The sequence below is a fragment of the Nomia melanderi genome, chromosome 11 (genome assembly GCF_051020985.1).
Source record: "Nomia melanderi isolate GNS246 chromosome 11, iyNomMela1, whole genome shotgun sequence".
In the NCBI taxonomy this organism is placed as follows: Eukaryota; Metazoa; Arthropoda; class Insecta; order Hymenoptera; family Halictidae; genus Nomia; species Nomia melanderi.
This window is the reverse complement of record NC_135009.1, coordinates 7,712,157-7,735,984: the sequence shown is the minus strand read 5'-3', so window position 1 is coordinate 7,735,984 and position 23,828 is coordinate 7,712,157. Positions and strand designations below refer to the sequence as shown.

At 39.7% G+C, this 23,828-nt stretch overlaps 1 protein-coding gene and 1 long non-coding RNA gene across 2 annotated transcripts in view; one reads left to right on the top strand and one right to left on the bottom strand.

The window, feature by feature from the left end:
- LOC116430522 (uncharacterized) overlaps window positions 1-23,828 on the top strand; it is a 139,760-nt gene that overhangs the window by 28,070 nt on the left and 87,862 nt on the right. The window contains exon 2 of the mRNA XM_031984783.2: window positions 2,513-2,567. The gene's annotated coding sequence lies outside the window, so the exon portion shown is untranslated. The remainder of the gene's footprint in view (window positions 1-2,512; window positions 2,568-23,828) is intronic.
- LOC143175083 (uncharacterized) lies at window positions 7,631-16,491 on the bottom strand. Its single transcript, XR_012999715.1, has 4 exons — window positions 16,389-16,491; window positions 9,548-9,877; window positions 8,783-9,092; window positions 7,631-8,694 (listed from the first exon to the last, which is right to left on the bottom strand). It is a non-coding gene; the product is annotated as an uncharacterized LOC143175083 (long non-coding RNA).

Genomic DNA, 23,828 nt, shown 5'->3' with positions numbered 1-23,828 from the left:
GGTTTTAGAAACGTGTACAGACAGGTTGCGAACATTCTGAAAGCCGCTTGAGAATAACAGGGCCAATCGCGACCAGACTGTCTCTGCGGACCATTCGTGACCGACTTACGCGGAAGTCACGCGTGCCCGTTTGAACTTTAACCCCCGAACTTCGTAGGCAACCAATTAGTTTGATCGATCGTAACACGTTATCCGCATACATCGCTCGTATATTTCAAGATTATTTACTTAGATAATAATCTCATCGATGTACAACTTTTCATACTCGCCAAATTAACATTAGAGTTACCGAACTAGTCATACTGACCCATTCCCCGTCTCTCTTCTTACAATTATTGAAAAAATAACAGATAATTCTCTTCGAAATGATTGAAGATATTTATTTAGCAACACTCAAACTGAATTGTAAGTTCACAGGACTTTCAACAGATGCACCCTTCGAGTTTCTATAGAAAAATGTTGGAAAGTCACTTTGACTGGTCGCTAGTAATAATTTTAAATATATACTAACCAAACGCAATGCTCTAGTGCATAATTCTATTCGCGTATCACTAACGAAATAACTTACAAATCCTAATTACTGTAGTTCCAATATACACAGATTATTACCCTCTCGTGTACTTTCGTCTGGGTTTTATACACTGTAACAAAAACCGTTGAATTCAACTGAATTTACTTAATTACGGTTCCACCGAGCAATTCACGGAATTGGCTTGTAGCGTGTCAAATTGGATAGAGGATCGTTGCAATTTCATCACCGTGAACTTCGCTGCGTTCAGTCGACAATAAGCAAAGGAATCCCGATGTAAATTTTCTCGCTGCCCCAGGGGCCGTGTGGCGATCACGGTTCGGGGAGTGGCGCCCCCGGGCTCCTTAGCTAGGGTCTAACCAACCCTTGGTGTGGACGAGACACCTTGATATGGCAGGCACAGCTTATTCATGTATGTAAGAAGCCGGACAGGTCCTACCAATAGACCTGCGATTGGATTGGTACTACGGGCGCTCCGGTTGCCCATGAGGGCGTACGAAGGGTGCCTAGTCCCCTTGTCCCCTCACAGAGAGTGACCATGGGTGCTTGTCCCCGGGTCCTCTCGGCCGGTGCAATTGGTGTTGGATTCGTAGTGGCAGTGGTTGCAGCCTACATGCTGGGCAGAGACCTTTCGAGGGTCTCGGCGCGTGAGCAGCGTCCCACCTGCTCCTGGACCAGACAGGAAATCTGGTAGAGTTTTTGGAAAGGTAACTCGGCGCTACCAACAGTCTACTTCCATGGGACTCGTCATCCCCGGGAAGCAACGCTGGTAAGGCTTCGGCCTCAGCTGACTGAGCTTAATCTCAGTCCCTCGCCCATGGGGGCTCTCCTTGGTAAGCCTTCGTGGCAGGTACTTGGAGAATGATCTAGGGTTCTCTCTGTAAATTTTCTCGCGCTACTTGCGCGCGAAATGTGAAGAAGATTTTGAATGCTTCGCCGTGAAATCAATGTACGTTTCGTAATTGGCTTTTTCTCGGAATCCGAAAGCGTTGTCCGCGCGGTCCGACAAATTGGAACGCGGGATAAAGGATCTCGTGGGAAAGGGTCGAGTCTTATTTTCTTGTCGATTAATCTCGTGGGTCGCTAGTCGAGAAAGTGAAGCGACTACCGTAAAAACCCGTCGGCGTTCCGCGCGCTAATTATCATTCGCCGATCCGTCGATACAAATGGATCAATGGTTTCGACAACAGCACGCCGAGGGGTCGTTGATCCGTGAAAACCGCGTCGAATTGATTTCGCGCGCCTCCGATCGCTATTGTCACCGTTTTGCCCATTGTGTAGTTCAGTGAAAGCGTTCCTCGAACCCGCTCGTAAGAAACCCCGTCGAATAAATTGAGCCACACCTTTCTGTTTTCTATTCGGTCCGACGAGCCTAAAATCGAACGTTCACCCGGCGAGCGTGAACCAGGCTTAATGACGACTCGTAACATCTACCCGATTCATTTCTTCTTGCGTTACAAATAAGACACTGTTTAGTTCTTCCGCTTAATTAGAATTTTATGTTGACGTCGATGATAATATCATTGCTATGTTATTTTGATATTAATTCAAAAATATCGAGTGTGAAATGTGTTTGGTAATAATTTCTTTAGATTCTAATACGTAGTGCCCTAGTTGAAATCATTTAAAGCAACGCTTTTTCTGGAAAATTCAGTAATTGCTTTGATAAGAAGGAAACATGGTTAGTAACTATCTTTGTACGCCGCGCCGTTTTTATGAAGCGCACTGGTGGGAAAGTGGGAAGTCAACTTCAATCTCTTTGATATTAAAGAAAAGTTTAATTACACGTTCAAACGGATTATCTCCAATTTATAGAATTATTAGATAATTATTGTATATAATTATTAATAGACTCCTAGATTTCAATCTCTAATTTATGCACTCCCACCGTTACCCAAGTAAGCGCCAAGTTGGATATACACAGTGAGCCAAGAAAAATGCTCAACAGACTTAAAAACAAAGACGTTTTCCTCGTGTTTTCAGATCGGAGCGACGGGCGGACCAGACGCAGCGCGGAATCACGGCAAAACCACGCAAGGTAACGTTGCTTTCACCTTATTTGCGACCCTGTTTGTACAACCGCGTCCTCCATTTTCATTTTCCATGGCGATTTTACGCTTGTAACAATGGTTCATTAACACGTTCACGCTGCTGTGTCACCAATACTATCCTACAGACAGCTAATTTGCAATATGAAGCAAAATAATTAATTTACAACATCAAACTAAATTAGCATTAGTAGCCAATTTATTTATCGAATTATTCACTAAGCTTATTAACTCTAACGTTGAAAAATTTTCCAAAAAATGCCAGCATCGCTCTCAGCAACATTTTATTTTTGATAACAATAAATATAACAGAAAATATGAAAAATTCTATTGACGATTAAATTTATCGCTGTCAAAAATAAAGAGTTGCTGAAAGCGACGCTGGCACTCTAAGCGTTACATTTCAAGTGTAAATATTAGACTTACACAATTAGCAACTGAGGTTAACGTTAAAACTATTAGACGGTTCAAAATGACCCATTTCTGATTCCACTTTTTCACAATGATTAAAAAGCTAGATGTTTCTGTGAGAAATTGTTAAAGAAATAAGTTTAGCGATACCCGAACTGAATTGCAAATCAATGAAAATTTCAACAGATTCACTCTTGGAGTTTCTATAGATGAATTTCAAAATGTCAATTTAATTGCTAAATAGTTTTAGTGTTAAAATACTAAACACGTGACAAAAGAATTCACTCCGACGTCACTCTTGCCGACGCTGCTTTGTTATTATCACGATCTATGACTAAACAAAAAAAAAAGACACGCTCCTACGTGAACGTGTTAAATTATTCAACGATCCACGGGAAACCCACAGTCCGAATGCGATATATTGCCGTCGTTAAAGGAGATTCATAACAGTAGGATGTCCGGCGTGGAAGGGAGACGCGACTGGCAACAAAAGCCGAAACAAGTTTCGGCTGCGAGGAGGCCCCGTTACATCATAATTGCTCGTGGCGTAATATCGCGTAACGCTGACTCACTTCCGGTCGCGTTAGCTTAATATTCCACTCCTGTGCTGGCGTTCGCTCGCCCGCTCGCCTGCGCGCGCGTGTTCGGCTTTCGTTCATTCAACCAGCCCCGCGGCATCGATAATACGTTCGGTAAATATTCGGGGCCGTGCATTAGCCGCGAAAGTAATTCATCAATTTAATTGACGTGTGATTGATGAATCGCCGGGAATCGCCCGGCAACTTTCTTCCAATTGGAATACACACGCGTTTTTACGCTGCCGAAAGCATTCTTAACAATACTTTCTTTCCTAAATAGCTCCACTATTTACGAGCATTCGCTGATCGTAATACTGGATACATCCAGCAGTGAAAGTGAATTGTTTTCCTTTCATTTTTTCGGAAAGCTTTGGAAGTACGTTTCGTCGATATTTAAATGATTGTATTTATTGTAGCTAAGAATAGCGAAATATAAAAATTCTCTTGCGATTTTGATAATGCACTGAAAATTTGAAATGAATCGTTTAGGATCTTTAAGGAATTTCAATGTTGGAACAGGGAAGCGAGGAATAATTGATAGTGAGAACAGAAGAGAGTAACAAGTTTTAAGCCATATTGATTAGTTGAAGAAGATACTGCTTGATAATAATTAAATTTACTAATAATATAGATTAAAATTAGTTCACAGTGTAAACAAAAATTTTAAACGCAACAAGTACCGTGTATATTTCCTTGGAATACAAGAAGGCGCTATGAATTTATTTACTACACAGTGTTAACGACATAATAGAGTCACAAACGTCAATGTGCATCGGCAGGGCGGGATTTTCTTGAAGAGCCGGCCAATAAATCACACGATCATTAACGAAACGGGAGCGCGACACGCGTGTTAACTCCCGCTTTCTGTGAAATTAATCGCGATCATTGCCAGCTAATAATCCGTTCGAGACTTGCGCAGCGACGATTGAGCAGCTCCGCGCGTTTCACTGGAGATAATAAATCAATCTGTTCCCGCGGGTGTCCTATCGTGTCGTATCGTCAGGATACGAATGCCTCCTCTTTCACGTAATTAATATTAAGTAACGAGTAATAAATAACCGTACTCCCCCGCTCAGGGCACCGATGGTAAAGGTTAATCGCGAATGCTAGTCAATTTCAAAGCTGCACGACTCGAGCAGCCACCGACTTCTGCTCATTTGTTAACGCGAACGTTCCGAAAACGGCATTATAAATAAAATCCGCACTGTGGAATTTCTCCGTGCGATCCAACAGGAATTAATGTCTCGTAACATGTAGCGAATATACTATTACAGCGTGTGTTACGGTCGCGCGCGTCCCGGTGCCAAGAGATTTTCTTGACCGATGTAATAAATAACTTTAATAAATGTCACCGATCATCCGTCCCCGCGACAAACACACTGCGCCTTGCGCTAACATTTTAATCAGTTCGGTAACTTTCTTGCTTGTTTCGTGGTCAGTGATACGCGGCGCACCGAATTAGAACAATTGATCCGGAACGGTTCCCCTGCTCTTGATACTAATTAAAGAATATTCAATTGCGCAACGACCTACGCGCCTTTTTATTCCCTCTGAACAGTTGGTCGACGACGGGAAACGTTCGCTCCTTCTGCCGAGCCAATTACCCGCTCGACAGAAGCGTGTTTGTAATTTTAAATCATATATTTCTCAACGAAATTATCGCTTCCAGTCGCAACGAAATGTTACCGAGATAAATTTAACTTTCCGTCTAAGATCCGTGAAAATTCTCTGTGAAGCTTTCCCGTTGACACTAGAACTACCGAGCGTATATGACTGATATGTAGTCCCTATAAGAATTGTAACAATATTCTCAGTTTCTTCAGATATTCGTTATAGATATTCCAGTGAAACTATCTTCGAGATCAATGCTTTTATGGTATTAATAATTGTGCAACAAGGAAATCATTCTGACTGGTACAGTAGTTCTCGTATTGAAAGCGTTAACCGAAACTATAATCATAACGCACGGCCATTTTTCATATTCCTCTTCAATCAAACGGTTAATTAGACCGCGCGAATTTCCAATGAAATCGACGTAAGCTGTATAAGAGAAAAATGCCCAAGAGAATTGCATGGAAAACATAATCGACGACCTAGTTCTTTTTTCCCTAGCGAACGAAAAAAAAAATAACGAGGAACGATGAAGGATACAAATGAACACGAGAGTGCTGGTGCGCGAGTTACCAGGCCGAGGATCGATCTGTTTTGAAGCGGGAATAGCGATCGTTGCCGGGCCGACGCAAAATAAAGCAGCATCTGGCAGAACGGGCCGGTGTTAGCCGATCGAACCGCAAGCTCGCCGCTTTGTTGCACGCTTAATGTCGCGTCTAATATTGTAGCAAGGCCGTTCTTCCCGGTGTACCATGAACGCCCGGCGTTCCCCGGCCGTTACGACACATTCTGCCGATTTAAATTTCCACAGCGCGCCGCCGCGAACGGACCCTTAACGTCCCCGCGAGCGACGCGACGATAAATCAGCGGCCGTCGCGTAGGAGCTGGCACGCGTTTACCCTTCTAATGCGCGCGACCGAGGAAATTGGAAAATGCTCAGCGCGGCCGCGACTAGCAAATATTAATAATAACGGATAAATCATCGCCGACGCGTAAACCGCGCGAAACACGCGGAAGAAACCGGCGAGCAGTGACGCGCGGAATTCGATCGGTTTTCTCGCATGTTCGCCGCGGAACTCTTTGAATTGCCTTTATTTCACGGACGAATTGTATTATATCTGCAAGTTTAGTCTTCTTGAACAAAGTATCTCGTGTTTTGCGAAATCGAGAGATTGTACTCTGTGGAGTCACCTTGCTTTGTTGCACTTTGAACATTGCTGGATACAATCAACCGTAGATTGGTAGATCAATACCTTCACAAATCATTTTTATAGCGAAGCTTTTGAAAATTTGAAGTTCCACTTTGAAAAAGAATTTTCTAAGTATTTGGGGATTCGTATGTGCGATTTCTTTTGACAATTTGTTTAATTTTTATGAAAAGAGAAAGAAAAATGGTATAATTTGATACAGCACCTATAATGCAAATTGTGTTTCTACAGCGGAGCCAATGAAATGCAAAGGGTTAAACTTAGATTTGTGCTGTTAAGCTTTGCGTTGTTCATTTTATGCGATAATTCTTTGTTGTTTTTCTATTCATTTGTTTATTGCAATTCAAAAGTTATATTCAATAATAAAGACAAAATGACGTTTCGGTCAAGTCTTCGAGATGAGTCTTGTTCAGTATCATTATACAACTTCATCGATCTAAATTATACTGCAAATCCAATTGATTACTATTTTCTTTTATTTATTGCTTTATTCGACGAACAGCGTGAATGTATCACGAAACAGGTTTAAAAACGGATATGGGATTGCATTAGTAATGCAGAAGTCGAAGTGCAGGTACAAGCTGTTTTTAACCTAACCTTTAGCGGCTAATTCAGTATAGAAACAGGAGACGGAAGGAGTCTTTAGGATTTTGTTTCGTCGCGCACAAAGACGGCACGGATTATTTATTCATGGAATTGTTTTAAAATTATGTCGAACAGACTGTCAATTAGGTCGCAGTACTGTAGAATACAATTCGATTTCGAGGGTGCAAAATAAGGGATGCGTTAGAAATTTATGAAACACCTTTCACTATATTCGTCGAAGATTCGTGGGGTTGATACTGGTTGAAACTGAATTGGGGATTCAGGATCGTGTGCGAATTTTACGAGGTGTCTGGCATCATGAACAAACTTTATTATCCTCCTCTTTGGTGAATTTAATGAGCGCTCACCGACGAATACAAGAATTGCTTCTATGCTTGAACAAATATTACTAGATACTTACTAGATACAATTTACTGAAGAATTTAGAGAAATGTAGCGAAAACATTTTATCATTTGGTCAGAACTTCTCGCCAAGAATAACAACTGGCGATCAACTTTAGATCAAGAATAACAACTGCACAAAATGATACGAGTTACTATTCCATTTTCTACAATATCCATAGGAATACGAATTAAATAAAAATATTAATGATCATTTAGTAAATAATTTCAAATGCCCAACATTATCCTAAAGCCTTAGTCACGTATAGTTAATGTTCTAACAAATGTATTTAGTTTCTAACAACTAACTCATCATTCTAATAAAACGGCGACGAGTCTAATCTGATTTACTTGTACCAAATTGATAAAAGAGAGGAATGGGTGATTCGATTTCCGGACAGCAGGAATCCCGATCCCGTTTCCCGGACGCGATCCCGCCGAGGTTCCCGCGTGGACTCATAATAACAGCGAAACGAGCCGGCCGCGCGACAGCCACGTTGACCCACATTTATAAATAGAGAGGCCTCATCTCCATCGGAGCGAAGGTGCGCGTCGTGTGTCACCCCAGGAATACCACGGTCGACCGAGTGACCGGCGTGTGTCTCTCGGTGTGAATGGGCCTTCACTCTTAACACATCGCACACCGGGAACGAGAGATCTCGTTTTTATATAAATACCTAAGTACCTACGTAACTTCGCTAATTACTACGTTATTTTAACAATAAAATATTTCGTGTGATATAATGAATTCAATATTCAATATTAATTATTGTATAATATAATTAAACATAAAATATTGAAATACGATAATTCGACCAATTGATGCGTATATTGTTTCTAATAGAATCGATAGTTTAATCAATGTCCCATCAGAATATAATAAAAATTCCATTGCAAATTAATGGAGACGATCTCCTATTTCTTCCGATAACATTGTCCTTTGACTTCTTTACTTTATTTTGTATTATTCACTCACTTCTCAACTGGGTTCACTTACACTCAAATGATATAAAATAATTATTTTAACAAGGAAATTACTTCGCAAAACAACGAACGTTGCGTAAAAATTAGATTGCAGAAGAAACTGATGGTACATCGTTATCTTTCGAGTTGCGCTTATAACATTTTCGAAGTGAGTAGACGAGATTACATATTCAACAAGTAATATGAGTCGTGATTCGATCGTGATGGTAGATCGGTTCGGTTCTGCTCTATTTTGTCCAGTAGATATTGTTATCCTCGCTCTAACCGTGAATGGCAAACTCCCTTTCAATTCTTCGGTTCAATTTCACGTTTTTCATTGTTCTGATCCTTGACCCCTTCTGGAAAAACCGCCATTTCGATGTAAGTTTAATATTGCTTGTTTTATGAGAAAAAATGTTGGATTTTTTGATAAATATGAAGACGTACGGATTTATAATTTTCGAATTTTTTAAGTTTTCATGTAACAGGAACGCGCCAAGACTCGAATTATTAACATGTAACTGCAGAAAACGGCCATCTCGTACTGTTCTGTGTCTCTTGCGTCGCAATAAGTTGCCCTCTATTTTTATTCTCTTTTCTTCCCGAAAACAAAGACTATTCGGAGCAACATAGAACTTCTGGAAAACAGTGTACTCTTTTCCCCGGTGACAAAGAATCGCCAGATATTATTATAACCGCGATGATCGTAGATCATTGCACAAGAGAAGAAGACGTGCATCTTTTAACATTAATTGACCTACAGGCAAAATGTCATACGGTGAGCATTAGTTCCTTGAATAATAAGGTCACGCTATCGATTGTCCATGAGCTTGGAATTTTAACACTCGGATTCACGCTTCAGACTTGCTAAAAGTCCTGAACACGTGCTACTGCGTAAACAGGACTTATCCAAGCTGTTAATTAATTCAGCAAATCTGAACTTTTTCCAGGAATTCACGAGATTTTTCAAAAGTTCCATTACTGATTCCTCGTTGAATAATAAAATTATTCTCTCACTGCTCTGTGGCAACAGAAACGTAATGAAAACGCTTCATAAACCCACTCTACATTAATAATTTCATACTTCTTATTTTAAACTCAAATGAACGTAAGATAAACGGAACAGAAACCATAAAACAACTTAATATGTAAAAAAGGACAAAGAATAATATTAATAAATAAAAAGGTAATAGACAATAAACTTATACCTACAATAGATTGACCTCAAAGTAAAAAAATGTTGAAAGGTGACTTTTTACTCTAACGAAAGAATCGTGTCTTTACAGGGGATCCTTGAAACGCGCCGTTGATCCCACGATTTTCTAACTGTTGCATGGTTCTTCTTGTGCAATATCGAAAAAGAGTTTATGCCAGTAAATAAATATTCAGTGTTCGCAACGGGTCCGTATCAAGTTTCCATGAAAACAGCGGGCCGCGGCAGCTGGCAGCGTGGAGGTCCGCACGGCGACCGCTCGTCGACTTTTTCTTTTCGCGGAAAGTGGCCTCCTGTTTCACGAAGAGGATCCAGCTAGCGGTTGCTGCCTGTTCACCACAACAACGCTATTTATGCCACTTGCTCTGGGAATAGTTTCATTGGCCAGGCTCCAGACCGTATTTTTCACTTCCATCTACAGCCCGCGAAACAAAAATGCGCGCACCCCGACGCGGACGTGGCGGCACGCACGCGGGATAACGCGGACACGCCATACCGAATGCGATGACTCAAGCCCAGCTAACGTTGTCAACAACCGGAAAAACTGTTCGAAATGAGATACAAAAGTACGCGGACTGAAAAATTCTGTATGCTTTGATTAACGAAAGATCTTGTAGAACACTGCAGAAAAGCGATATCGATTGCGAAGAGACATTAAACACGGATGCCAGATGTAGCTAAAATAGGGGATGCTGAAAAAGGCACATCAAATATTTTCAGTCTATTAAGAATTAATTTATTTGAAACTATGGGTTTTTTTTAAACATAATACTTAAGAATGAAAACTTTTCTTCAATTTACATTACATATTTAAAAAATCTGTATATAAAAATTATAGAAAAGATTTATATAGAAATATTGGAATCTTTTCAAAAATTCATTTTCAAGTCTTAACCTGAAACACATGTTTCAATCTACATCACCTTTAATTTTTACTTTACTCGTGTGTAATTAGTCTTTTTAGATGGGTACTGTATTATATACCTGATGTGTAATTGGTGTCAAATGAATGAATAAAATCGCATACGGTTATCACATCGGAGAATTTAATATGCGCAAACATAAAAATATGTTTAGTTGAAAACTCTACAAAATTCCGGTCGCAGTCAACGAATCAAATATTCAAAGATCTCATAGCTTTGAATAGCAAGTCTAATATGGCGTCCCGCGTATCCTACGGCGAGAAACGAGTAAAAGACGATCGATCGACGCGAGAACATTTTTCCACTGGAATTTATTTGAACGGCCGCGATCCGTCTTGCATAAGATCGTTTCCGTGAGCCCGAAAAATGAGTCACGAGTCCGGCGAGGACGAGGAAAACGCGGTAGGAAACGCTGTGGCACGGCGCGCGATGTTTTCGTGCCGGCAACGAGACGAGGCGCGAAAACGGAATGCGTATTCGTGACATTTGAAGGGGTGTCTTAAATTAAAACGATGGCAGAGGTGCTGAGCTGGCAGGCGGAGCGAAAGAACGCGGCGGCGATTGCCACATCGACGTTTTGGCAGTGGCCGTTTTCGAACGCTCCTCATTTGCCTCTGTCACCTTTTCCACCCTTCGTCTCCGTTTACTCTAACCTGGCGCACTTATGCACAATTAACCGATCCTGCTGATTCATCGTTAATCTAGAACATTCCGAGCGCCTCTTCGCCTTACGGTATTTCACCTTTAATCTTTCACCCTTCCTTTCATGTGTGGAACACGATAAAACAATTTCGCCGAGGCATCGTTAACTTAGAACATTTTTATCCTGCCTTTTCCTTTGCTAAATACAATTAACCCGTCTCAATGATTCACCGACAAACTGAAATACGTTTTCTGAATTTTCTTTGTTTTTCTTGCCGATTTTCTTTCGTCTCTTCTTGTTTCTCTTAGTTAAACGCATCGATATTTTTAGGCGAGACGCCATCGCGGTCCCGTTCTCTTCGAATTTTTACGAGTGCGGTTCGCGAAACGCACCAGGCTTCTTATCTTTAGCACGAGTTTACTCTGAACGGCCCAAGGACTTCGGTCGAGGGAACACGCTGAAATCTTTGTGGCTTCCACGATGACAATTACGCTTCTAGAGCATACGATAGACTAACCGCGACACTTTACTACCCTTTTTTAGTGTTATTGCTGGACTGACTGTGGTAATAAACCGCAGTTAGAATGTGTAAGGAAAAAATGGAGTTGCGAGACACGGGAAATACTATTGTCGGGGATTCGTAATATCCGATCGTTATAGGCGACCCAGTGAGATAAATTGATAATGGTAAGACAAAGGAGAATGCAGAAAGTGACGAATAAATTTTTGTTCAAGTTACAAAATTCTGTAGCTAAGTATCCGGTCCTATTTTCTTAATCACCTATAGTAGCAACGAATCAACTACTTCATCAGTTTCCTTAAATATATTTTCCTAACAAACTTTGCAAAGATATCATCCTCTTATTAAATCTAATACAAGCTTCAAGTCACGTTGGCCACCGCAAGCTGAAACGATCAATGAATCCTTTGAAAAGCTAAGCCTATAGCTTCCTTAGTTCTAACTAATTTTAATCTCTACAAAATACTATACTACAACGAATTTGAAGCCCAAATAAAAACACACAAGTGGCCCACTAATTCCACGCTAAAATCACCAAAAGATCTTCATAAATAGTCCACAGAAATGTCACCAGAAAATTCCTAAGTAGAGTACCGTTTGCTGAAAGGAACAGCACCAGAAAATCGAGTCAATCGCGATAGGTTAACAAAGTCGAGCGTAGGAAGTATTCGCGGGCGTTTGTCCCGGCGATGGGGAGATTCTAATCGAATGAAAACATCGATGTGTATCCCGCGCGATCGAATTTTATTGGACGCGGCCGGGAAGTGAAATTCAAGGACGTCGGTTCACGGCGAACCGAGGCGAACGGTGAAGTTAGGTGGAAGGAGGGATAGAGACAGGGGCCTGTAACGTAACATCGTTGAATTATGCTGTCGTTACGTAGCCGACGATTATGCGATGTCGCGTTAAATAATCGTCGGCCAGTGCCGGACACGTTCCCACTCCAAGGTCGCTGAAACACGAGACCCTGGACCGTTCCATAATTGGGGGCCGTCGAGCGAACTAATTATACTGTCACGGGTCATAGTACCGTCGAGTACCCTACTTGCGACCAGGAGGATCGATCGGTCGTGTCAGGTGATATTGGTATTACCAGCGAGGGTTCTTATGCGCCGCCATCGCGCATCTTTCCGTCATTGGTAACGACTCGCGGACCAAGACGCGGAAATTAACGCTCCGCGGGACGTTCTGTTCAAAGTTTTATTAACCGCTGGCAATGTTTTCTTGGGAATACCGGCACGTTGTATTTGTAGATGCGAATGGATTTGTTGTTTAGAGACTTAATGAAACGTTTGTTGTTTGAAATGTGGTGGTATGATGTTTATTGGAAATTGACGATGGTGGGTTTTATTAGAAGTCGTATTACCTGCTGGTGAAATTTTTTTAAAATTTTTCTGTATCGTTTTCGTAGATGTGAATTCTTGTAGATATTGGTAGAAATTGTTGTTACTTTGAGTATAATATGTATTGATATATAGTAATTCTAATGAATATACGATAATTCAATTTATAATAATTGTAATATATAAGAGAAGATACAAATAAACTAAATACAGAAAAGTAGATTTAATTCTAATTATTTAATTTACCATTAGTTTTAGAAAAGGAACGGATTGCACTAGAAAACTAAACACCGCAGGACATACATTAGCTTGTTTTAGGGAAAAATGTATGAATCTGTCGAAAAAATGTTGCCATTGCATGCAAAAGAACAATGTTAGAACTGAAAAGATTATCATAAAGCTCCACCAGCTTCTTACACCGTCTCTAAATTTTCCAAACCGCATTTTCTCAAAAATAAAACCGTTAAAAGCACGCAAAGCGAAGCCAAGTCAACAATACCGAATAAATCACTTAACAAAAAGCACTGAAATTAATACTCCTTTTTCTATTTTCTTCTAAACATATAAAATACACTTGCGCGAAAAAGACATTTCACGTGAACCAATCATGCAGAAGAGACGTTTCAGATATTCGCCTTTTTTCGTTATTGGAAAGTCGCGCGAGCGAAAGCGCGACTGTCAAACGTCGCCAGCCATTTTTCCGTGGAATTCCGTCGAAGTCAGGTGCAAGAAGTCACGGGAACTCAATCTCGCCGCGGCGAGAACGGAATGGATATAAATCGTTTTATCGTGGCGAGAACGGAATGAAAACCGTCGCGGCAGCCAATAAGAATTCACTAATCAATTCCATGGCCGGTGAGCCCGCGAGCCCCGCGAAAAATCAGATCCAATTAATTTTCACGATCACGTCGTCGGGCTGCGCACCCACTCGGCCTATCCTCGTTTCCACATTTTATCGTTCATCGACAGCCGGCACGGGTTCACTGGAGATTTCCACCGGCCGCGGGTATTCCCTCGATTTTTCTGGTCACTGTTTCGCGTTACCGTCGCCAACAGCGAGACGATATTTAACACTAGAACTACCGAGCATTTAATCTCTTGCACAGGAAAGGTGACTCCCAGTCATCACTTGGTTTGATACAGTAAAATTATAAAGTTGAATGTTTAATATTGAATTTTGCATAATGTATTGCTATGTGAAATATGAAGGTAAAATACTTTTATCCCTTAATTTGTCGATTAAATTAGTTACATTAGTTGGAACAAACATCCTCTATATTTTATTAAAGAGTGTCGAATATTTCCAGCACAAAACTGTCAAGTGCAAAGTGTTAATACGACTGATATGTAATCCCTGTAAATTTGTAACAGATTGCTGTCAGTTTCTTCAGATATTCAGTATAGTATTTACGCGAGATTATTTAGGTTCAAAATCATTTTGAATATTCAATGCTTTTAAGGTATCAATAATTGCGAAACAAGAAAACATTTTGACTGTTATGGTAGTTCTAGTGTCAACTTCGTCATATTCACGACGTCGGACTTTCATATTTGAAATACAAGGTTACTAACAAATCATTGAATCACTTCAACCTTCTCTTGTCGTATACTTCTCCGCGAGTAAAAGTTTTGTGTAGATTTTGCAGCATTAACATATTAAAGACCGGATATTTGGAAATGGGATTTCATTGCACGTGATACAAAATGGTTCTTTGGATACTTCTACGTCAACATTAACGTCTCTTTGCAAGATAATTTTTACACACTTTTGTAAACCATTATCGGTGATTCTATGTTATTGTTTATCTGCTGTATTCCATCCTGCTCGACCGATTAATATTTTCCTATAATCGATAGTAAACGTGGGGAACTTGTATCAGTAATTTTCTATAGTGAAATCATTCGTGTATTGAAAGGAGTACTTTGTATTCTCCGAAAAATGAAGTAGTAGGCTAATATTATTTCAAATACGAAATATTAACGCTTTCCGATTATTGAGGAAAATTCTTGCATGTTAACACGTTGACTGCCACGAAAAAAATCAGCGGTTTACGTATCACTTATTCCTTTGTAACAGTGGTAAAAGGGAACAACTATTAATTATTTGCTATCACAATTCTTTTTGTGTTTACACTGCTGTCTAGTTATTTACGCTATTGATCATGTTTATTCGACGTCAGTTGTCTTATGAATTATAATTGTTTTTAAGTCATTTCGAAGCTCCAATCCCATGGGATCACTGTGGCAGGGAAGCTGTTAATTCGAGAGAAAGCATTTTCATCAATTTTGGATTGACAGAGGAATAAAGACACGTCATACCTCATTGAGCACGTTTTCCGTATCCAGGAACAAAGAACTCGCGAGGTGTAATTGTTAACGTCGTGAAAATCACGTCACCACAAAATCAAGGGGAAAAGATCGCGTAATTGTTTACGATGCTACCGAGGAAGCCAGTCTCATTGGTGCTAACTGACCCACTAATATTGATGTCTTGGACGGCCGTGAGTCTGTTGCGCGCAATATTTCATCGTTCGAAGGCCGGTCGATCGTCGATCGATTACCGACCAGGGTTAGACCGACAATCGTCGCCCATGGGAGACGGGCAAAGGGAACAGGAACAAATTACAGAAGCGAGAAACAAGATAAATGCCACGGCGTCGTCGCTCCTGTCGAACCAACAGAAAAAATTCATAGTTTTTCCTCGTTACTGAGGAAAACGAGCCGAACGATCGCGACGTCGATTCCGTTTCCTTTATCGTTTCCATTAGTTCTTACTTGATTTTTCAATTATGGTAATCGTGCCGCTATAATTATCGAACCGCGGACTTTGCGCATTTGTGACAGACATTCGCGACTAAAATGTCTATGAAAAAACGCCTTGTTATCGCTAACAAAACTGATAAACTTTTAAAATTCTACTACTGGGATGACATGTAAATAGTTAACATTATTTCTGTCAACAGACTAATTTGGATTATCGTGTGTTTCCGGTTTTTTCTTATATTAATGAAACCGATAAATTTGTTTAATTACACAAGTACCACGATTATTACGAGTATTATGATTAAATGGAATTTATCAAGTTTCCTGCCATGCAAATGATGTCGGAACTCAATTCCGCATAGAAAAGAATCATATCATCTGTCAGCCAATCGAAATTAATTCAATTTCACTTTTAGAGATTATGCGAATACATTACCTATAACCGGACAGATTAGAAAGTGCCAATTGTCAACAGAAAATCACTTTTATTTATACGTGTGCTAATTATGCAGGCCCCGAAATGCTCTGCCTGCTTTCACCTTGCGTCGAACCAAGCGAACGTTCGAACTAGTATTTCCTTCGAGTCGACAGGTATTAATTGCATCGTTAAAGAAGAAGGAAAGAAAGAGAATAAAAGGATATACTTACGTAGTCTCTTCTGTCGTATAATACTGGAAGAAGAAAAATTCAACGAGAAACCGTAGAACGATCGTCCGTCCGACGAGATTGGGCATTCGCCGCATGAGAATCGTATTGCATTATTCAAAATCACGGCCGCCATTACGTAACGATCTTGTAATAGGTTTCGCCGCGATCGCTGAACGAAAGCGTGGCTTGATTTCTGATAAGCACGCGTCGATCAATGGCCGTGCGCCCGCCTTATTGTTCGATCGCGTGCACGCCTTTGATTCGACTTTTTTATCCCCTGCGGTTTATCGATTCATTAGAAACCAAAGGAAAAGAAAACTTACTTCATTCAAGACTCTAGAATCTTTCTCCCGTAAAATTCGGGAAATTAGATACTATTTACTTTTTCTAGTAATCGATGCAATCATTCGAAGTATATTTTCTGCTTCCTCCGCATTTTATCGTCTCATTAGAAACCAAAGAAGAAGGAAACTTCCTAAATTCAAGACCTTAGAATCTTCCTCTTGTGAAATTAATGAAATTAATAAAATTAATTCGGGAAAATGAATATCCTTTATTTTTGCTATTAATCGTTACGAGCACACGAAATGTATTTTTTGGCATATAGAAACGACAGCAGACAAACATTTCCGAGTAGACTCGATTGGAAACACGTGCGACATTTCATCTGATAATTCGTCGATCATCGAGGTTGATCTTTCCTGATAATTATTCTTTCGATCGCCTCTCGAGAACGAGTTACTCGAAACCGGTAATGAATCATTTTTCGAGGACTCATCGAGCGCTACTGAATTACGTTTCAATCAAGAAGGGTCTGTTCAAACCGGAAATACCAGTGAGTCACGAATGTGATTCGGTATCAAAATTGAATTGAATTAAATGCAAGAGATTAAATACGGCTTATGTGTATACGAGTTGAAAGTATTTCTTATAATTAAGAGTGTAACGTGAGAGTGATTCGTAACTGCTAACGAACTTCAAGAAACTGTAAGTGACTCATAAATCTTCGACGCATAAAAATAGTTGGATAGTTGGCACGGTTAAACGATACACTGCCTGGTCCCGAACACGTTGAAGAGAGGTAATTAACGCGGTGGCTGCCTAAGAAATCACGCCGGGCGGCGGTGTCCACGACCGCGGAATTCCGTCGGTCACGTAAACGGAACTGACGCAAATGCCGGCACGAATCCACGGATTCAATTAACCCAGCAATGACGATGCCAAATTTTCGACTTCTCTCAATTCTAACGGATTCTTTCTCCTTCGTTACAGATGTTATCGTAATTTGTTAACGATTTAAATCTTTTGATAGTTTTTACGGCTGTATTTAATTTTAAGAGATAGAAAAAAATGATAATTAAAGCGTAATAAAAGAAATAACGGAAGAATTCGATCCTAAGGAAAGAACTAGAATTAAACTTAATAAAAGAATTGGAATCGAATCTTAATGAAAGAAAGGGAAGTAAACCTAATACAGGAAATAAGAAATCTCATTTTTTAAACATAATGGATATACACTACTCCACAAAAGTAAATGATCATCACATTGTGATTGAAAAATTTACGATCTTTGAACTCCTGCAATTTAATAATATAAGGTCATACAGCATTCTACCTGGGCTTGCTATAAAATGCGGAGCATGTACTTTCGTCTTCCATGAATCATGTTTTCCTACGATGTTTGTGCCTTACGTAACGGGTGGAAAAGTAAACATACCTTTTCATCTCCAAAATTTCACGCTCTGCACTGAAAGTGTTAAAAACGGAACATTCCGCCGCGGAAATTTTCGATCCACGTATCACTCACGTGCCCCTGCCTCGATATTCGCGGACTCGATCGCGTCCGTTCAATTCCGAGCTCGCGATCAGTCAGTTGAGCAATACCAGCTGGCTGGACGGAGTCGGTCATGATCAGTGAACTCCGTGAATGCGGAGTCCCGTTTCTGCCGGAACCACGACCTTTGACACCCCCGACACCAGGGATCGATGATCTCGCGAATGTTATTCATCGATCACGCGAACAATAAACAAACACTTTGTCATACCAGAAACTGATCGGTTTCCGAGAAAAGGAGCTGGAAAGACGCTAATCTTTCTTCGGTGACGTAGATCCGAAGCAAGAAACTTCCTTCGATCCTGATCGTAATGATCGAACAGAGTCGGGCAAAATTTAATCTGACGTTTAAAACGTGAAATGAATTATTCTGATTGCTGATTAACTTCTTGTAATCAAATTAATTTATCAAACTGCCAAACTATCGGACTGTTAAACAGTTGAACTGTGAAGCCATTAGCTATCCACTCCAATAAAAAGAGTGTAATAAACACTCGTTACTAATTTACAATTGAAATTGAGATAATCACAGTAAGCCAAAGCTGAATTAATAGCTGAAGGAAAAGAATTTGTTATAAAATAGATGAAGAGTGACACTTTGACTGTTAGTCTTAATGCGCAATCAAATCACATTTTGCCCAACTCCGCAATCTAATTACGGTTCGATTAAAAGCCAAGGAATCGAGCACGTGTCAGCCATTGACGCCGCAGATAGCGTGAGAAAGTGGAGTCTGACCTTTCATCCGGATCATAATGGTACCCGATCGACGATACGACGAATCAGAAAACTCCTGATAAAAGCCGGTCAAGAGACTTGTTTTATTTAATTGACAGTTTCATTGACTAGATTGGGCCGAATTAACTATACGAATGAATCGGGTACTATATTTTTAGATCACCGCGAACGGCGGCGTGCTGTTTCGGTAAATAATTGCACCGTGCCATTGAAAAGGTTTCTCGATCGGTAACGATTTCCTGTTGCGTGAGATTCTTCGGCGATCGTAATTAATGTGCGAAGGGAAGTGGTAATTAAGAGAATGGTCTGGTGGGCTCGTAAGCAAGATTATCTATCAGGCGTTCGTTTTATGTGGAAGTTTTAGAACAAAAGACTGAGAACACTTAGGACTTTTAAATTTTACAGGATGGAAACCTTCGAAAAATCTATATGTGAGAAAAAATAGTATGCACTAATTGATTCCATTCACAGTCAGTATTATATTAGGAGTATTTTCATACACTTTGAAGGATAAACTCAGAACAAGATAATTTTCAAGATTATTTGCAAAGGGATTGATAAGTTTAGTGTGCTTTATTTATCTTACTGGTAATAAGGACTCTTCTCGTTGAAATTGTCGCTAAAACCTCTTATACAATAAAGCAACAGGTCATTAAGTTTCTATCTATCTAGTTAACATTAAGTTATTCTGTCCATCTAATTTATGAATACTGAAATCTTCTATTTCTACGAAAATTCTTTGAAGTTCTTTTAACAGGATATCGTACAATCACAAAAAATTTGCACACAACAAGAGCAAATACAGGAAACGCTGTCGCAACTGGCGAAGCTACAATATTTATCTAAACAGAACGAAAGTTGATAAACAAACAAGTGCCGCTGATACGTTTCCATGAACATCGGCGGTTTAGAAAAAAACAGCAAAACACTCTCCACGCTGAGCACGATTTATTTATTTCCCGGGTAGTCCCGATATATTTGATCTAAATGGGTCAACAACACGTTTCCCGAGTAATGCCGATCGGATGATTTTCTATCGTTTCTCCCCGATAACCGTTATCACTAACAAATTACTGGCGACGCACTTGCCCGATTATAGTTTCCGCGGTTGATTCAAGGGAAGAGGAGGTCTTATATAACACGTAGAATCAGAAATTGAAAACCCGAGGAATAAAAGAAACGTTACAGACATTTATTATAATTTAGTCTATTGTTCCTGGAAAAATTTATGTTCGTTCATTTAAATCTCGAAAATTAAAGATTTAAAAATTACGGTAACTTCATCAATCAAAGTCGACGTCACTATTTACGAAATAATGTACTGAGGCGTTCTGGAAACTTAACGGTAAAAGTCATTGTTTCCATATGACAGTTGAACGAGTTGTTTATCAACTTCTTGACTGAAACTCTTCGTAGATATAAGTGATCTAAGCCACCGAAATTCCAAATCGATAATGAAATGCTTTTTTCCCCTAGATTACCTATCCATTAACTTGATTACCGATGCTCATCGATAAGTCGTTAATTCCTCAAGATTCAATGCACACGTCCCGCGCAATCGACGCGGCGAAATCAAGACCACCTCCGTTGACACACCAGCGGTTATCGAATTGTCCACGATCCGACAAACCTGGCTTATTAATTCTCGGTTACACAACCGGAAGACACCGGGCAGGATTATATAATGCAATTAAGGAAAGAGATGGGCGGGAAACGTGACCAAAAAAGATCAACATTCTCGGAGCGGCGCGAACAATTTCGAGATCGCATGCGGTGTTTAATCGGGACGAAAGATATTCGCGGGACGATTACGAAATTGTGTGGCGTAAATCAATTTCTACTAATTTGCAACTTTACTCTCCATGTATCTACGAGCGGAAAAATTCATTTAAGAGGCGTTCTAATTTATTTAACATTTCTGTTAATGGGCTCTTCACCAAACCATATTTCTGTAAAACACTATTTATAAGTAGCACTTCATACCTGAATTTGAAGAAATAACAAACAAAATAATCGAGAAGCTTCATTGAAATGATTAGTAATTCATATTTTTTATAACATTGTAATATAGTTATTAATATCAAATCTTTCATTATTAATATTAAACATTAGTATTACAATTATTAATATTAATATTCAGTAATGATTAACATTACCAACGATACTGTAATATCAATATCTAATTAACCAAAAATATTTCACAAAAGCTTTCTCGCCCGAGAACTCAGAAATAAGAGTTGGATTACTATTATTCTAACTCGTTCGCATAAAAGTCACCCTTTTTGCATTCGTCATATTATAGAGTATGCAAAAAAATATAAGGAGTCATTGTGAAATGCATAAAATTTGCCGTTTAATTAGCCGGCGCGGTGAATAGGAAGAGAATGTTGTTATTCGCGAAGGATCTCGCGTGATGCTTCAATCTTCCTTCATGAATGGCGGGATTGAATCCTGGCAGGGGCACGCCCTCCGCCACCGCGTACACCCTTCACGCACGTGCACGCAGCACCTGGTGGGCGAAGCTGTTATCGAGGCAACACGCGTCGACGATGCAACGTCGACATTGCATTTAACATCATGGCATTGCGCTGTACTTGGCCGGGCCACGCAATCCCCGCATTGTGCAATAGCTAGGGATGGCATCGAGAATGTAGCAGGTGAACGTGAAAATTCGAACAATGCTTTGAAACAATTCCCATTAAAATCCTCTACAAATTTTTATCACGAAAGAAGCAAAGTTCTTATGAATTGAACATATTCAACGTTGACCCCTTGCTTTATCATATCGTGTCAGGCTCTTAATGGAGATTTCGAACAAAAATTAACAAATGTTATTCTATTCCTTTGAGTTAAAATTAAATATCATTTGTATATGATTAATTACGGATCTTTGTGAAATCTTTGCATGGGATTCACTTTTATGTCTAGTAAATTATTAACCATAAAATGGTTATAAAATGTGCAAAATAGTTAACGAAGTCTATAGAGAAAGTTTCTCTTTGGAACTTCTGTTCGTGAACAATGAAATTTGTTACATTTCTTTTTTGATTTCGTTTACTTTTTAGAATATAATGCTATTTGACGAAATGGTGTTACGTCTTTTAGTTCGATATTACATTCAATTCCATTTAATGTACGAAGTATTGATATAACATTTAACTGAACAGTGTAGGAGGATTAAGGATAACTTTCGAACGACCTCCAAATGTTATGGTGTGCACATAGAGTTAGTTACATAGTAACTAAAGGTTAGGCAGCTACCTCAAATTTACCGAAGCTGCTGAATTTGATTATCATGCGTTAGACCTACATCGTTCTATTCCTATATTTGTGTTGCATTATGTACGAACGTAGCTTTGAAATAGCATTTATATATGTATATATGAAAACTAATTATACCGACGAAAATACTAGGCTGCAGGCCTGAATGTAATTTGAATCATAAAGGATCGAAATAACATACCTTCTACGTTGAATCTACCAATTCCTCTTGTTCGAATCCCGTGTTTCCCTATCTTACTATTCTAATATGTTCCTGATCTGCCAAATGAACGTTAGAATATACAATTCGAAATTATTGGCAACGTTGTTCAAAAGTAGAAACTGTCAAAACTCTAATGAAGTAATTGATACACCTATACAATTCTCCAAGATATATACGTTATATATATCCAAGATATAGAGCGAATAATTTCACCGAAAAATTCGAGAACGAAATCGGTACAGTGTAAAACTCAAATGCCGTTTCACTATTTTGCATTAATTTTAATGTCCTCTAATTCAAAATATAACCGTAAAAGAAAGAATAAACATTATAAACACTCTTCACTCTAAAACGGATAAAAGTACAGTAGGACTCCCTATAACACGATTAAAAAATTCAAAAATAAAAGTGCACTTCTTCATAAGAAAATGATACAAGTAGAGGAAGAAGTTGGATTCAAAAGACGACGTCGATGGAACTTAAACGAAATCTGTAAACGTAAAATCTCTATAACACAGGATTTTTTAATCGCGTTATACCGCATCCTACCGTATTTCAAACATCAATATCGCGAGAACTGTGATCAAAATCAGATTACCTTTACCCTCGACAAATGAGTTTCCCGTGTAAAATGGTTAAACATAATTTCTGTTAACCCCGCATTACCTTGTGGGGTTAGTGAAAATGTAAACAAGAACTAAATCAGGCTTGTAAATACGAATGAAAGCTGACCCCGTCGACGGTGGCCAACTGATTGACCGGTCGTGCGCTTTGCTACCGCTACTCCCGCGCGAAATTGATTGCAGGGACGTTGCGCTCGCGCTCGGAATGGTCCCATTGTTTCCTTTTAACAGCGAGAAAGTCGCGGCGACCCGAGGATCATAGCAAACAATCGGAAAACATCGGATGACGCGCGGATTTTCCGCGCGTGCACGGCGTGTCGAGCTTTTCCGCTCGCGAACGGTCCCAATAACGTGATATGCAGACTTCCCTGACATTTCGAGAAGTTCAAGTGCGCCACAGGGAAAAAACATGCGCACGCTGCTCGATTGAAATATCACGCGTTGCCCGCTGTAAATCTATTATGCAAATCCCGGCTCTCTAACGAGTGGGATCGCAAGAATTCGAGTTTTGCAAGAGTCCCGTGAACAGGATACCGAGGTACAGGGTGTCTCCACAGTTTTCAAACGTTTCATTCCGGAAAACTGTGGAGAGGATGGAAATGACTGATTTTTCGAAATGTAGTAATTATACTGAGAACATGACGTGCATTTTATATGTGCTTATGCAATCAAAATATTAGTCGTTTAGTTATTATGTCGTTGGAGTTATTATGAGTTACGTAATATTGCATAAGTCTCGAATACTGCTACAATTGTGGATCTG